Raw genomic sequence first — 15,067 nt, 5'->3', positions numbered from 1 at the left:
CTTCATGGGAAATAGATGGGGAAACAGTGGAAACAGTGTCAGACTTCTATTTTTCTGGGCTCCAAAATCACTGCGGATGGTGACTGCAGCCTTGAAATTAAAAGACGCTTACTCTTTGGAAGGAAAGTTATGACCAACCTAGATAGCATATTCAAAAGCAGAGATATTACTTTTCCAACTAAGGTCTGTCTAGTCAAGGCTATGGTTTTTCCTGTGGTCATGTATGGATATGAGAGTTGGACTGTGAAGAAAGCTGAGCACTGAAGAATTGATGCTTTTGAACTGTGGTATTGGAGAAGACTCTTGAGAGTCCCTTGGACTGCAAGAAGATTCAACCAGTCCATTCTAAGGAGATCAGTCCTGGGTGTTCTTTGGAAGGAGTGATGCTAAGATGAAACTCCAGCACTTTGGCCACCGCTGTGAAGAGTTGACTCATTGGAAAAGACTCTGATGCTGGGAGGCATTGGGGGCAGGAGGAGAAGGGGACAACAGAGGATGAGATGGCTGGATGGCAACACCGATTCAATGGATGTGAGTTTGAGTGTACTCTGGGAGTTGGTGATGGACAGGGAGGCCTGGCGTGCTGCAATTCATGGGGTTGCAAAGAGTCAGACATGACTGAGCTTCTGAACTGAACCATTATATCTACTATTGTGGGCAAGGATCCCTTAGAAGATATGCAGTAGCCCTCATAGTCAACAAAAGAGTCTGAAATGCAGTACTTGGGTGTAATCTCAGAAAGGAAATAATGATCTCCGTTTGTTTCCAAGGCAAGCCTCTCGGTATCACAGTTATCCAAGTCTCTGCATGTACCACTAATGCTGAAGAAGGTGAAGTTAAATGGTTCTATGATGACCTACAAAAACTTTTAGAACTAACACTGAAAAAAAAGATGTCCTTTTCATCATAGGGGACTGGAATGCAAAAGTAGGAAGTCAAGGGATACCTGGAGTAACATGCAAGTTTGGCCTTGGAGTACAAAATGAAGCAGAGCAAAGGCTAACAGAATCTTGCAAAGATAACTCACTGTTCATAGCAAACACCCTCTTCCAGCAACACAAGAGACAACTGTACACGTGGACATCACCAGATGGTCAATACCAAAATCAGATTCATTTTATTCTTTGTAGCCGACGGTGGAGACGCTGTATACATCAGCAAAAACAAGACCGATAGCTGACTGTGGCTCAGATCTTGAATTCCTTATTGCCAAATTCAGAATTAAATTGAAGAAAGTAGGGAAAACCACTAGACCATTCAGGTATGACCTAAATCAAATCCCTTATGAATATCCAGTGGAAGTGACAAATAGATTCAAGGGATTAGATCTGATAGAGTGCCTGAAGAACTGTGGACGGAGGTTTGTAACACTGTACAGGAGGCAGTGATCAAAACCAACCCAAAAAGAAGAAATGGAAAAAAACAAAATGTTTGTCTGAGGAGGCTTTACAATAGCTGAGAAAAGAGAAGTGAAAGGCAAAGGAGAAAAGAAAAAATATATCCATCTGAATGCTAAGTTGCAAAGAATAGCAAGGAGAAATAAGAAATCCTTCCCAAGTGATCAGTGTAAATAGAGGAAAGCAAACGAATGGGAAAGATTAGAGATCTCTTCAAGAAAATTAGAGACACCAAGGGAACATTCCATGCAAAGATGGGTACAATAAAGGAAAGAAACGGTATGGACCTAACAGAAGCAGAAGATATTAAGAAAAGGTGGCAAGAATTCACAGAAGAAATATACAAAAAAAGATGTTAATGACCCAGATAACCGCAATGGTGTGATTGCTCACCTAGAGCCAGACATCCTGGAGTGCAAAGTCAAGTGGGCCTTAGGAAGCATTACTACAAACATAGTTGGTGGAGGTGAGGCAATTCCAGCTGAGCTATTTCAAATCCTAAAAGATGATGCTGTGAAAGTGCTGCACTCTATATACCAGCAAATATGGAAAACTCAGCAGTGGCCACAGGACTGGAAAAGGCCAGTTTTCATTCTGATCACAAAGAAAGGCAATGCCAAAGAATGTTCAAACTACTGCACAATTTCACTCATCTCACATCCTAGCAGAGCAGTGCTGAAAATTCTCCAAGCTAGGCTTCAACAGTGCGTGAACTGAGATTCCAGATGTTCAAACTGGATTTAGAAAAGGCAGAGGAACCAGAGATCAATTTGCCAACATCCGTTGGATCATAGAAAAAGCAAAGAGAATTCCATAAAAACATCTACTTCTGCATCATTGACTACGCCAAAGCATTTGACTGTGTGGATCACAACAAACTGGGGAAAATTCTTAAATAAATGGGAATACCAGACTGCCCTACCTGCCTCCTGAGAAATGTGTATGCAGGTCAGGAAGCAGCAGTTAGAACTAGACATGGAACAATGGAATAGTTTCAAGTTAAGAAAGGAGTACATCAAAGCTGTATATTGTCACCTTGCTTATTTAACTTCTATGCAGAGTACATCATGCAAAATGCTGGGCTGGGTGAAGCACAAGCTGGAATCAAGATTGCCGGGAGAAATATCAATAACCTCAGATATGCAGATGACACCACCCTTATGGTGGAAAGCAAAGAGGAACTAAAGAGCCTCTTAGTGAAGGTGAAAGAGGAGAGTGAAAAAGTTGGCTTAAAACTCAACATTCAGAAAACGAAGATCATGGCATCTAGTCCCATCACTTCATGGCAAATAGATGGGGAAACAGTGGAACAGTGGCAGACTTTATTTTTTTGACTCCAAAATCACTGCAGATGGTGACTGCAGCCTGAAATTAAAAGATGCTTAGTCCTTGGAAGAAAAGCTATGAAAAACCTAGACAGCACATTAAAAAGCAGAGAAATTACCGACAAAGATCCATCTAGTCAAAGCTATGGTCATTCCAGTAGTCATGTATGGATGTGAGAGTTGGACCATAAAAAAAGCTGAGTGCCGAAGAATTGATGCTTTTGGACTGTGGTGTTGGAGAAGACTCTTGAGAGTCCCTTGAACAGCAAGGAGATCAAATCAGTCCATCCTAAAGGAAATCTGTCCTGAATATTCATTGGAAGGACTGATGCTGAAGCTGAAACTCCAATACTTTGGCCAACTGACTCATTGAAAAAGACCCTGATCCTGGGAAAGATTGAAGGCAGGAGGAGAAGGGGATGACAGAGGATGAGATGGTTGGATGGGATCACTGACTCGATGGACATGAGCTTGAGCAAGCTCTGGGAGTTGGTGATGGTCAGGGAAACCTGGTGTGCTGCAATCCATGGGGTCACAGAGAGTCGGACGTGACTGAGCAACTGAACTGATAGCTGGGGGGCTATCAGCCTACCTCAAAGGAGAAATAAACAATATACCATAACATCTTCCAATTTTTGATAATGGGTTTGCCTTAAGACCTAAATCAAAAAGAGTAACTTCAACTTTAAAACCCTACTGCTTACAATCTTAAGTATACCATTGACAATAGACTTTAAAAGATATTAATTTCTGCTTTTTGTGAAACAATATAGATTTGAAAACTTATTTTTTTATTCTGGTATCTATAATTACTACTATTCTTTTTCTTATGTTCACAAGTTGTATTAAATATATAAACAGATGTAGATATAGTGTCACTGTAGTACACCTCATGTACAGCTTTGCAAATCTTATATTAAGCTATGTGCTTTTATGTCAAAGTGAAGTTCCTTTTTCTAAGGATGAGATCTTTCTGTATGTGTTTTCTAGTTTTGTTGATAAATAATGAACCTTACAGCATTGTGCAGATTTGAAGTGTTCAGCATAATGATTAAACTTACAAACATTGTGAAAAGATTGCAACCCTAAGTTTAGTAAACATCCATCATCTCATACAGATACAGAAAGAAAATTGTCTTCCTTGTGATGAGAACTCTTGGAATCTGCTTTCTTACCAACTTTCTGATATACCTATAGTGATGTTAACTATAATCAGTAGGGTTGTATGTTACGTTCCTAGTACTTTGTGCATCTTATAACTTGAAGTTTCTAGTATTTTACTACCTTTGTTCAGTTTTCCCTCCTTCCACCATAAATCTGATCTCCTTTTCGTGGGTAGTGGTCATGGTGGAAATGATGGTGATTTTTTAGAGTCCACGTCTAAGTGCGATCATACTGTATTTGCTTTTCCCTGTTTTGCTAATTTCACTTAGCGTAATTCCCTCAAAGTCTATTCATGTTGTCACAAGTGTCAAAGTTTCATTCATTTTATGGCTGAATAGTCATTCTCTGTGTGCATGTATGTGTATCACATCTTATTCATTCTTTGTTCAATGGACACTTAGATTGTGTCCATATTTTGGCTATTATAAATAATGCTGCAGTGAAAATGCAGGTGCAGATATCTTTTCAATTTAGAGTTTTTATTTCTTCAGGTAAATGCACAGAGGTTGAATTGCTAGATCATATGGTAGTTTATTTTGAATTTTTTTGAGGCAACTTCATACTTTTATAATGGTTATACCAGTTAACATTCCTATCAAAAGTTCACAAAGATCCCCTTTTCTCCATATGCTTGCCAACACTTGTTGTTTTTTGATATAGCCATTCTGACAGGTGTGAGATGATATCTCATTGTGGTTTTTATTTGCATTTTCCTGATTAGTGATATTGAACATCTTTTCATGTGCCTGTCAAGCCATTTTTATGTCCTCTTTGGAAAAATGTCTATTCAGATCCTCTGCTCATTTTTTACTCAGATTGTTGGGGTTTTTTGTTTGTTTTTGCTTTTGAGTTGTATAAGTTCTTTATGTATGATTTTGGGTATTAACCTCTTACTAGATAAATTACTTGCAACTATTTTTTTTCCATTCAGTAGTCTGCCTTTTTACTTCTGCTTTTTTTTCTTTTCATGCAAAGCCTTTTTAGTTTGATGTAGTCCCATTTGTTTATTTTTGCTTTTGTTGTGTTTGTTTTGAAATAACATCCATAAATCATCAGCAAATCCGTTAGTAGAAAGCTTACCTCCTATATTTTCTTTTATTAGAAGTTTTATGATTTTAAGTCTTACATTCAAGTTGTTAATTCATTTTGACTTAATTTTTCTGAGTGGTGTAAAATAAGGATCTAGTTTCATTCTTTTACATGTGAATATCCAATTTCCCCAACATTATGTATTGAAAAAACTGTCTTGTTTCCATTAAGTATTCTTGGCCACCTTGTGAAATATTAGTTGAAGATATACACATGGGTTTGTTTCTGGGTCTTAATTCTGCTACCTTGGTCTATTTATCTAGTGGCTTTTTTTCTACCTTACTGTTTGATTACTATAGCTTTATAATATAGCTTAAAATCAAGAAATGTAGTGCTTCTTACTTCTTTCTCATGATTGTTTTCACAAATCAAAGTATAGTTTCATATAAGTTTTAGGATTAATTTTTTTTCTATTTATGTAAAAACTGCCATTGGACTACTGACAGAGATTGCACTGAATCTATAGTTCACTTTCAGTACTATGGAAGAGTTAATATTTTTAAGTATCTAATCAATAAACACAAAATACTTTTCCATTAATTTTAGTCTTCAATTACTTTCATAAATGTCTTGTAATTTTCTCTGTAAAGATCATTCACCTTCTTCCTTAAATTCTGTTTTATTATTTTGACACAATAGTAACAGATTTTTTTAAATTTGAGGTTATTTGTTAGTATTTAGAAACATGGCTTTTTGTATGTTAATTTTGTATCCTACATCTTTACTGAATTCGTGAAGTAGCTCTAACAACTTTTATGGTGTGGTCATTAAAATTATAGCAATTATTTGAAGTATTCTTGCTTTGCAATGTTGTATTAGTTTCAGGTGTACAGCATAGTGATTCAGTATTTTTGCAGATTATATTCCATTACAGGTTTTTGTACAGTAATGGGTGTAGTTCCCTGTGCTATACAGTAAATCCTTTTTTAAAGCTATTTCATATATAAAAGTTTTTTCTTTTCTGTTAATCCCATTACCACAATGTGTCCTTCCCTACTTTCTTCTACACTTCGGCAACCACAATTTGTTTTCTTTGTTGGTGAATCTGTTTCTGTTTGCATATACATTTACTTGTATTATTTCTTAGATTCCACATATAATTAATAGTATATGATATTTGTATAGTTTGTCTTTCTTTGGTTTATTTCAGTAAGCATAATATTCTCTGGGTCCATTCACACTGCAGCAAATGGCAGTATTTCATTTACTGTGGTTGAGTTATATTCCCTTGTGTATATATACTACATCTTCTTAATCCAGTCATTTATTGATGGGTACTTTGATTTCTTCCAAGTCTTGGCTATTTTACATAGTGCTGCTGTGAACTTTGCGGTGTGTGGATCTTTACAAATTAGTGTGTTTGGTTTTTTTTGCAGATAGTGAACTCTGGGAGTTTGTGATGGACAGAGAGGCCTGGCGTGCTGCAATTCATGGGGTCGCAAAGAGTTGGACAAGACTGAGCGACTGAACTGAACTGAACTGATCCCAGTTGGAATGGCTGGGTTGCATGGTAGCTCTGCTTTTATTTTAAGGAACCCCCATGCTGTTTCCCATAGGTGCTGCACCAATTTACATTTCCACCAATGGTCAATGAGAGATTCCTTTTCTCCATGCCTTGTCCAGCATTTATTTGTAAACTTTTTCATAATAGCCATTGTGACAAGTGATATGTCATTGTGGTTTTGATTTCTACTTATCTAATAATTAGCGATGTTCAGCATCTTTTCATGTACCTCTTGGCCATCATCAGTGGGTCATCTTTGAAAAAAAAAAGATCTATTCAGGTCTTCTGCCCGTTTTTTGATTGGATTGTTATTTTTTGATACTCAGTTACATCAACTGTGTATTTTGAATATTAACCCCTTGTTAGTCACACCGTTTGCAAATATTTTCTCTCAGTAGGTTAATTTTTTTGTTGATGGCCTCCTTTGTTGTGAAAAAGCTTTTAAATTTATGTCCCGTTTGTTTATAGTTGCCTTTGTTTTTTATGTTTTAAAAGACAGATCTGAGAAGGTATTGCTATGAATTATGTCAAAAAGTGTTTTGCCTGTGTTCTTTTACAAGTTTTATAATTTCATGTTTTACTTTTAGTTCTAACCACCTTGATTTTATTTTTTTAAATGATTTGAGGGAATGTTCTAATTTCATTAACATCATCAACTTTTTCAGTCCATACTTTCTGTTTGTGTCATCTTCAGTTTCTTTAATCGGTGTCTTAAAGTTTTCCAAGTACAAGTCATTTGTCTCCTTAAGTAGGATTTATTCCTTGGGTTTTATTCTTGTTGATGTGATTGTAAATGGTCTTGCTAATAGTTTATTGTTAGTGTATAGAAATGCAATGGATTTCTGTATGTTAATTTTCTGTCCTGCAGCTTTGCCAGATTGACTGGTGAGCTCTAGTAGTGTTCCTGGGGCATCTTTAGGATTTTCTGTGTGTAGTATCATGTCATCTGAAAACAGTAACAATTTTACTTTTCTTTCTCTCTAATTTGGATGAATTTTATTTCTTTTTCTTTTCTGATTGCTTATAGCTAGGACCTTTAAATCTGTGTTGAATAAAAGTGGTGAGAGTGTACATCCTTACCTTGTTTCTGATCTTGGAGGAAATGCTTTCAGCTATTTACCATTGAGTATGATGTTACCTGTGAATTTGTTACACATGACCATTATGTTGGGATATGTTTCCTCTATACCCACTTCCTGGAGAGTTTGCACCATAAATGGATGTCAAATTTTGTCAAAAACTTGTTCTGCATGTACTGAGATTCATTTATTTATTTATTCTTTGATTTGTTAATGTGGTGTATCACACTGGTCTGTGGATATTAAAAAATCCTTGCATTCCTGGGATAAGTGCCACTTGATCATGGTGTATCCTTTTAATATGTTGGCTTTATTTGCTATTATTTTGTTAAGGATTTTTGTATCTTATGTTCATCAATAGATCAACTATAAATTTCTTTGTGTGTGTGATATCTTTGGTTTTGGAATTAGGGTGATGTCAGCCTCATAGAATGTGTTCAAAAGGACTTATTCTTCTGCATTTTTGGGACAGTTTGAGAAAGATAGGTGTTAAACTCTTCTCCAAATGTTTTGTATCATTCACCTGTGAAGTCATCAGGGCCTGGACTTGTTTTTTGGAAGTTTTTATTACTGATTCAGTTTCATTACTGGTAATCGGTGTTCATATTTCTCCGTTCAGTCCTAGGAGATTATAACTTTCTAAGAATTTGTATATATCTTCTATATTGTCCACTTTGTTGGCATATAGTTGTTTGTAGTAGTCTATTATGATCTTGTATTTCTCTGCTATTGTATATAAGTTCTCATTTTAGATTTTATTGATTTGAGCACTCTCCCTTTTTTTCTTGACGAGTCTAGATAAAAGTTTATTAACTGTTTTCAAAGAACCAGCTTTTAGTTTCACTGATCTTTTATTTTCTAATTTTAATCTCTAGTTTTATTAATGCTCTGATCTGTATGATTTCTTTCCTTCTACTAACACTGGATTTTGTTTGTAAGGTTAGGTGATTTGAGATTTCTCTTGCTTCCTGAAGTAAGCTTGTGTCATAAACTTCCCTCTTAGAAGTGGTTTTGCTGAGTCCCGTTGATTTTGGATCATTGAGGTTTTCTGTTATTGCATTTGCCCCTCTTTTTTTAGTTTTTCTTTTTCTCTCTTTCTTCAGTGACTCATTGGTTGTTTAGAAGCATATTGTTTAGCTTCCAGGTGCTAGTGGGTTTTTTGTAGTTTTTCTCTTGTCGTTGATTTCTAGTCTCAAAATGTGGTCAGAAAAGATGCTTGATATGATTTCAGTTTTCTTAAATTTATCAAGATCTACCACATGCTACACCATCAAGATCACTTGATGGTGTAGCATATGATATACCCTGAAGAATGTTCTACCGGCATTTGAAAAGAATGTGTCCTGTTGCTTTCTGATGGAATGTTCTGTTTATATCTGATCTAATATTTCATTTAAGGCCATTGTTTCCTTATTGATTTTCTGTCTGGATGATCTGTTCATTGATATAATAGCTATATTTTGTTGGTTTCTCCTTTTATGTTCATTAGTCTTTGCCCTGTGTATCTATGTCCACCTATGTTGGGTACACATATATTTGCAATTGTTATATTTTCTTCTTGGATTGAGCCCTTGATCATTATGTAGTATCCTTTTTGTCTCTTAAAACAGTCTTTATTTTGAAGTCTGTTTTGTCTGATATAAGTATTGGTGCCCCAGCTTTCTTCTGATTTACATTTACATTCCTTTTTCCATCCCCTCACTTCCAGCCCATGTGAATTTCAATATCTGAACCGAGTCTCTTGTACGCAACATATATATAGATATTGTTTTTATTGTTTTAGCCACTTTATGTATTTTGGTTGGAGCATTTAATCAATTTCCATTTAAGGTAATTATCAATATGTTCTTACTGCTATTTTGTTAATTGTTTGGAGGTTGTTTTTGTAGGTCTTCTTTTCCTCTTCTACTTTTGTTCTCTTGTGATTTGTTGATTATCTTTAGCATTTTGTTTGGATTTTTCACTTTTGTGTGTATAACTATTAGAGGTTTCTGTTTTGTGATTACTATGAGGTTTCTACATATCTAGCTAGCTGTCTGATTATTTGAAGTTGCTAATATCTTAATATCAAAGCATTTAAAAAATCCTGCATTGTTACTTGCCTCCTCTCATGATTATTGTTTTTGATATCATATTTTACATCTAATTGTTCTATATATTCCTTAATTGCTTTTATGTGTGTGTGCTGATGGGTGGGGGCATGTCCCTGTCCATTTTTTGGCCTGAGGCCTAGCACTGATGCTTACATAAGGGTTTTGGTTGGGGTCAGGTCTTGGCACTCATAAGCTGGAGAAAAGATTCCAAGATGGCACACAGGTTGCCTAAAGGTTTCCTGACCCCACAGCTGCTACTAGGCATGTCCTTAGACACAGATGGCTAACAAACACATGAAAAGATGCTCAACATCACTCATTATCAGAGAAATGCAAATCAAAACCTTTCAATTCTGGTTTCCTCAGTGAGTATGCCCAGCAGTGGGATTGCTGAGTCGTATGGCAATTCTATTTCCAGTTTTTTAAGGAATGTCCACACTGTTCTCCATAGTGGCTGAACTAGTTTGCATTCCCACCAACAGTGTAAGAGGGTTCCCTTTTCTCCACACCCTCTCCAGCATTTATTGCTTGTAGACTTCTGGATTGCAGCCATTCTGACTGGTGTGAAATGGTACCTCATTGTGATTTTGATTTGCGTTTCTCTGGTAATGAGTAATGTTGAGCATCTTTTCATGTATTTGTTAGCCATCTGTATGTCTTCTATGGAGAATTGTCTGTTTAGTTCTTTGGCCCATTTTTTGATTGGGTCTTTTTTTTTTCTGGAATTGAGCTGCAGGAGTTGCTTGTATATTTTTGAGAAACTAGTTGTTTGTCAGTTGCTTCATTTGCTATTATTTTCTCCCATTCTGAAGGCTGTCTTTTCACCTTCCTTAGAGTTTCCTTTGTTGTGCAGAAGCTTTTAATTTTAATTAGATCCCATTTGTTTATTTTTGCTTTTATTTCCAGTATTCTGGGAGGTGGGTCATAGAGGATCCTGCTGTGATTTATGTTGGAGAGTGTTTTGCCTATGTTCTCCTCTAGGAGTTTTATAGTTTCTGGTCTTACGTTTTAGATCTTTAATCCATTTTGAGTTTATTTTTGTGTATGGTGTTAGAAAGTGTTCTAGTTTCATTCTTTTACAAGTGGTTGACCAGTTTTCCCAGAGCCACTTGTTAAAGAGATTGTCCTTTCTCCATTGTATATTCTTGCCTCCTTTGTCAAAGATAAGGTGTCCATAGGTGCTTGGATTTATCTCTGGGCTTTCTATTTTGTTCCATTGATCTATATTCCTGTCCTTGTGCCAGTACCATACTGTCTTGATAACTGTGGCTTTGTAGTAGAGCCTGAAGTTAGGCAGGTTGATTCCTCCAGTTCCGTTCTTCTTTCTCAAGATTGCTTTGGCTATTCAAGGTTGGTTTTTTTCCCATATAAATTGTGATATTATTTGTTCTAGCTCTCTGAAAAATACCAGTGGTAGCTTGATAGGGATTGCATTGAATCTATAGATTGCTTGGGTAGTATACTCATTTTCACTGTATTGATTCTTCTAATCCATGAACACGGTTTATTTTTCTATCTATTAGTGTCCTCTGATTTCTTTCACCAGTGTTTTATAGTTTTCTATATATAGGTCTTTTGTTTCTTTAACTAGATATATTCCTAGGTATTTTATTCTTTTTGTTGCAATGGTGGATGGAATTTTGATAATATCATACCACTTCCTTCTGACATGCAAAAATATCTGCAGAGAAATGCTGATAGCCTTATGGGGATTCCCTTATAACTGACTCTTTCTCTTGTTGCCTTTAGAATCCTCTATTTATCTTTCACATTTGCCATTTTAATTATAATTCTCTTGCTGTGGTTCTGCTTGGGTTCATCTTTTTTAAGGATATTCTCTGCTTCCTGCACCTGGGTGTCTATTTTCTTCTTTAGGTTTGGGAAGTTTTCAGCCAGTATCCTTCAAATAAATACATTTTCAGTTGCCTTCCTTCTCTTCTTCTGGAGTCCTATTATGTGTAGGTTGGCATGTTTTATAGTAGATCTCATATGCTGTGTTTATTTTATTAATTTGTTTTTCTATCTGTTGTTCTAATTGGGTGATTTTCATTTTTCTTCTTCCAGATCACTTACACTTTGTTCTGTATCATTGAATTGACTATCAATTGCTTCTGGAATGATTTTTTTCTCAGAAATTTAAATATATATTTTTGATTAGGTCATCTTTATAGATTCTAGTTCCTTGTTAAATGATCTACATTTATATTGATACTCTTTCTTAATTCAGTTAGCATTTTTATTACCAACTTTTTAAACTCAGTGTCTGGTAGACTACTTGTTTTACTTTTTTTTTTTTTTTTTCAGGGGCTTTCTCTTATCCTTTCTACTGTGAGTAAGTTTCTCTGCCATTTATTTTACTTAACTCTCTCTGTCTCTATGAATTTAGGTGAAACAGTAATTCATCAAAGTCTGAAAAGTGTTTTTATGTGGGAGCATCTCTGTGTAGAGATAGGGGTTTTGGTTGGTTTTGGAGGAACTAAAATTTATGCAGTGTGTGGGGATAAGACTTCCCTTCTGCTTCATGGCTGTAGTCACACTATCAGAAACGATGTCTACTCCCCAGTTACTGAAGGGGAAGCCCTGAGTTTAATCTGGCTCTCTTTTTAAGTGTGTGTTATTCTTTCTCCCTGCCCTTGGATCTTTGGCCCAAAGGAAGGGAGTGCTAAAGTAAATGATGCCCATGCTCTCACAGAGGTTTGATGCACTGCCTGTGAAGGCATATGCGGCTCACCTCAGATGCAATCCACGTTTGTGTTTTTCCTCTTATTGTGGTTGTCCCAAATCTAGTGCAGAGTTGTGGCTTGGAGTGGGCAGGGCCAGAGCATTTGCTTGACTGGGACTGGGATTCAGGTCTTGTGGTTGCAGGAACTGAAGCAGCAGCACAGCTATTAGAGGCCTGGACTGCTTCTGGGGTGCTCTTGAAAGAAAATGCCAACACTAGCTGCATTCGCCACACCTGAACCCCCAGACCTTGAGCCTCCCCTGCATCCCTAGATCAGATATTTTCCCAGGACTTATTTGCTCCTGATCCAGCATCAAGCTGTGATGTGGAGTAAATGGGGCCATAGCATTAACTCAGCTGGGAATGGAAACTGTGGTGTGTTGGTTTGTGGGAGTTTAAGGAGCCATGCTTGACCACCTCCAACTTAACGTTGATTCATGGATCTGACATCGCAGGTTCCTGTGCAATATTGTTCTTTACAGCATTGCAGTTTACTTTCACCACCAGACACATCCACCACTGGTGTCATTTCTGCTTTTGCCCAGTTGCCTCATTCTTTCTGAAGCTATTAGTGATTGCCCTCCACACTTTCCCCTGGTTCAAGTCCTGGGTCAGGGAGATGTCCTGGGGAAGGGATAGGCTACCCACTCCAGTATTCTTGGGCTTCCCTGGTGGCTCAGGGGGTAAAGAATCCACCTGAAACACGGGAGACCTGAGTTCAACCCCTGGAAAATCCCCTGGAGAAGGGAAAGGCTATCCACTCCAGTATTCTGCCCTGGAGAATAGTCCCGTATAGTCCGTGGGGTCGCAAAGAATCTGACATGACTGAACAACTTTCACTTCACTTTCCGCTCTTCCCCAGTAGGATATTGGACACCTTCTGACCTGGGGGTCTGATCTGGTGTCATATCTTTTAGCTTTTTCATACTATTCATGTTCATGGGGTTCTTGTGGCAACAATACTGGAGTGGTTTGCCGTTCTTTCCTCCAGTGGACCATGTTCTGTCAGTGAGCACTGACATCTTAGAAATAAACTAAAATGGACGGGAATGGGAGAATTTAATTCAGATGACCATTATATCTACTACTGTGGGGAAGAATCCCTTAGAAAATAATGGAGTAGCCCTCATAGTCAACAAAAGAGTTTGAAATGCACTACTTGGGTGCAGTCTCAAAAATGACAGAATGGTCTCAGTTCGTTTCCAAGGCATACCTTTCAACATCACAGTAATCCCAGTCCACGCCCCAACTACTGATGCCCAAGAAGCTGAAGTTGACTGGTTCTGTGAAGATCTACAAGACCTTCTAAAGCTAACATGAAAAAAAAAAGATACCCTTTTCATCATAGGGGATTGGAATGCAAACTAGGAGGTCAATAGATACCCAGAGTAACAGGCAAGTTTGGCCTTGGAATACAAAATGAAGCAGGGGAAAGGCTAACAGAGTTTTGTCAAAAGAACATGCTAGTCATACAAACGCCCTTTTCCAACAACTCAAGAAATGACTGTACACATTGACATCACCAGATGGTCAATACCAAAATCAAATTCATTATGTTCTTTGCAGCTGAAGATGGAGAAGCTTTATACAGTCAGCAAGAACAAGACCCGGAGCTGACCATGGGCTCAGATCATGAACTCCTTACTTTAAAATTCAGGCTTAAATTGAAGAAAGTAGGGAAAACCACTAGGCCATTCAGGTATGACCTAAATCAAATCCATTACTGTTATACAGTGGAGGTGACTAATAGATTCAAGGAATTAGATCTGGTATACAGTGCCTGAAGAACTGTGGACAGAGGTTCATAACATTGTACTAGAGGAAGTGACCAAAACCATCCCCAAAGAAAAGGATTGCAAGAAGGCAAAGTGGTTGTCTGAGGAGGCTTTACAAAAATAGCTGAGGAAAGAAGAGAAGTGAAAGAGCAAGAGAGAATGGGAAATATTATTCCCAACTGAATGCAGAGTTCCAGAGGATAGCAATAAATAAAAAAGTCTTCTTTAATGAACAATGCAAAGAAATAGAAGAAAGCAATAGAATTGGAAAGACTAGAGATTTCTTCAAGAAAATCAGAGGTATCAAGAGAACATTTCATGCAGAGATGGGCACAATAAAGGACAGAAATGTCAAGGACCTAACAGAAGCAGAAGATATTAAGAGGTGGCAAGAATAACACAGACCTATACAAACAAGGTCTTAATGACTCAGAAACCAAGATGGTGTGGTCAGTCACCTAGAACCAGACATCCTGGAGTGTGAAGTCAAGTGGGCCTTAGGAAGCATCACTATGAACAAAGCTAGCAGAGGCGATGGAATTCCAGCTGAGCTATTTCAAATCCTGAAAGATGATCCTGTTTAAAGTGCTGCACTCAACACACTAGCAAATTTGGGAAACAGCAGTGGCCACAGGGCTGGAAAAGGTCAGTTTTCATTCCAGTCCCAAAAAAGGACAGTGCCAAAGAATGTCTGAACTACCAGACAGTTGCACTCATTTAGCATACTAGTAAAGTTATTCTCAGAATCGTTCAAGCTAGGCTTCAGCAGTATGTGAACCAAGAACTTCCAGACATAGAAGCTTGGTTTAGAAAAGGCAGAGAAACAACAGATCAAATTGGCAACATTTGCTGGATCATAGAGAAAGCAAGAGAATTCCAGAAAAACATCTACTTTCTGCTTCACTGATTACTTGAAAAC

The sequence above is a fragment of the Budorcas taxicolor genome, chromosome 2 (assembly GCF_023091745.1).
Source record: "Budorcas taxicolor isolate Tak-1 chromosome 2, Takin1.1, whole genome shotgun sequence".
Classification (NCBI taxonomy): Eukaryota; Metazoa; Chordata; class Mammalia; order Artiodactyla; family Bovidae; genus Budorcas; species Budorcas taxicolor.
This window is presented reverse-complemented; position numbering follows the sequence as displayed.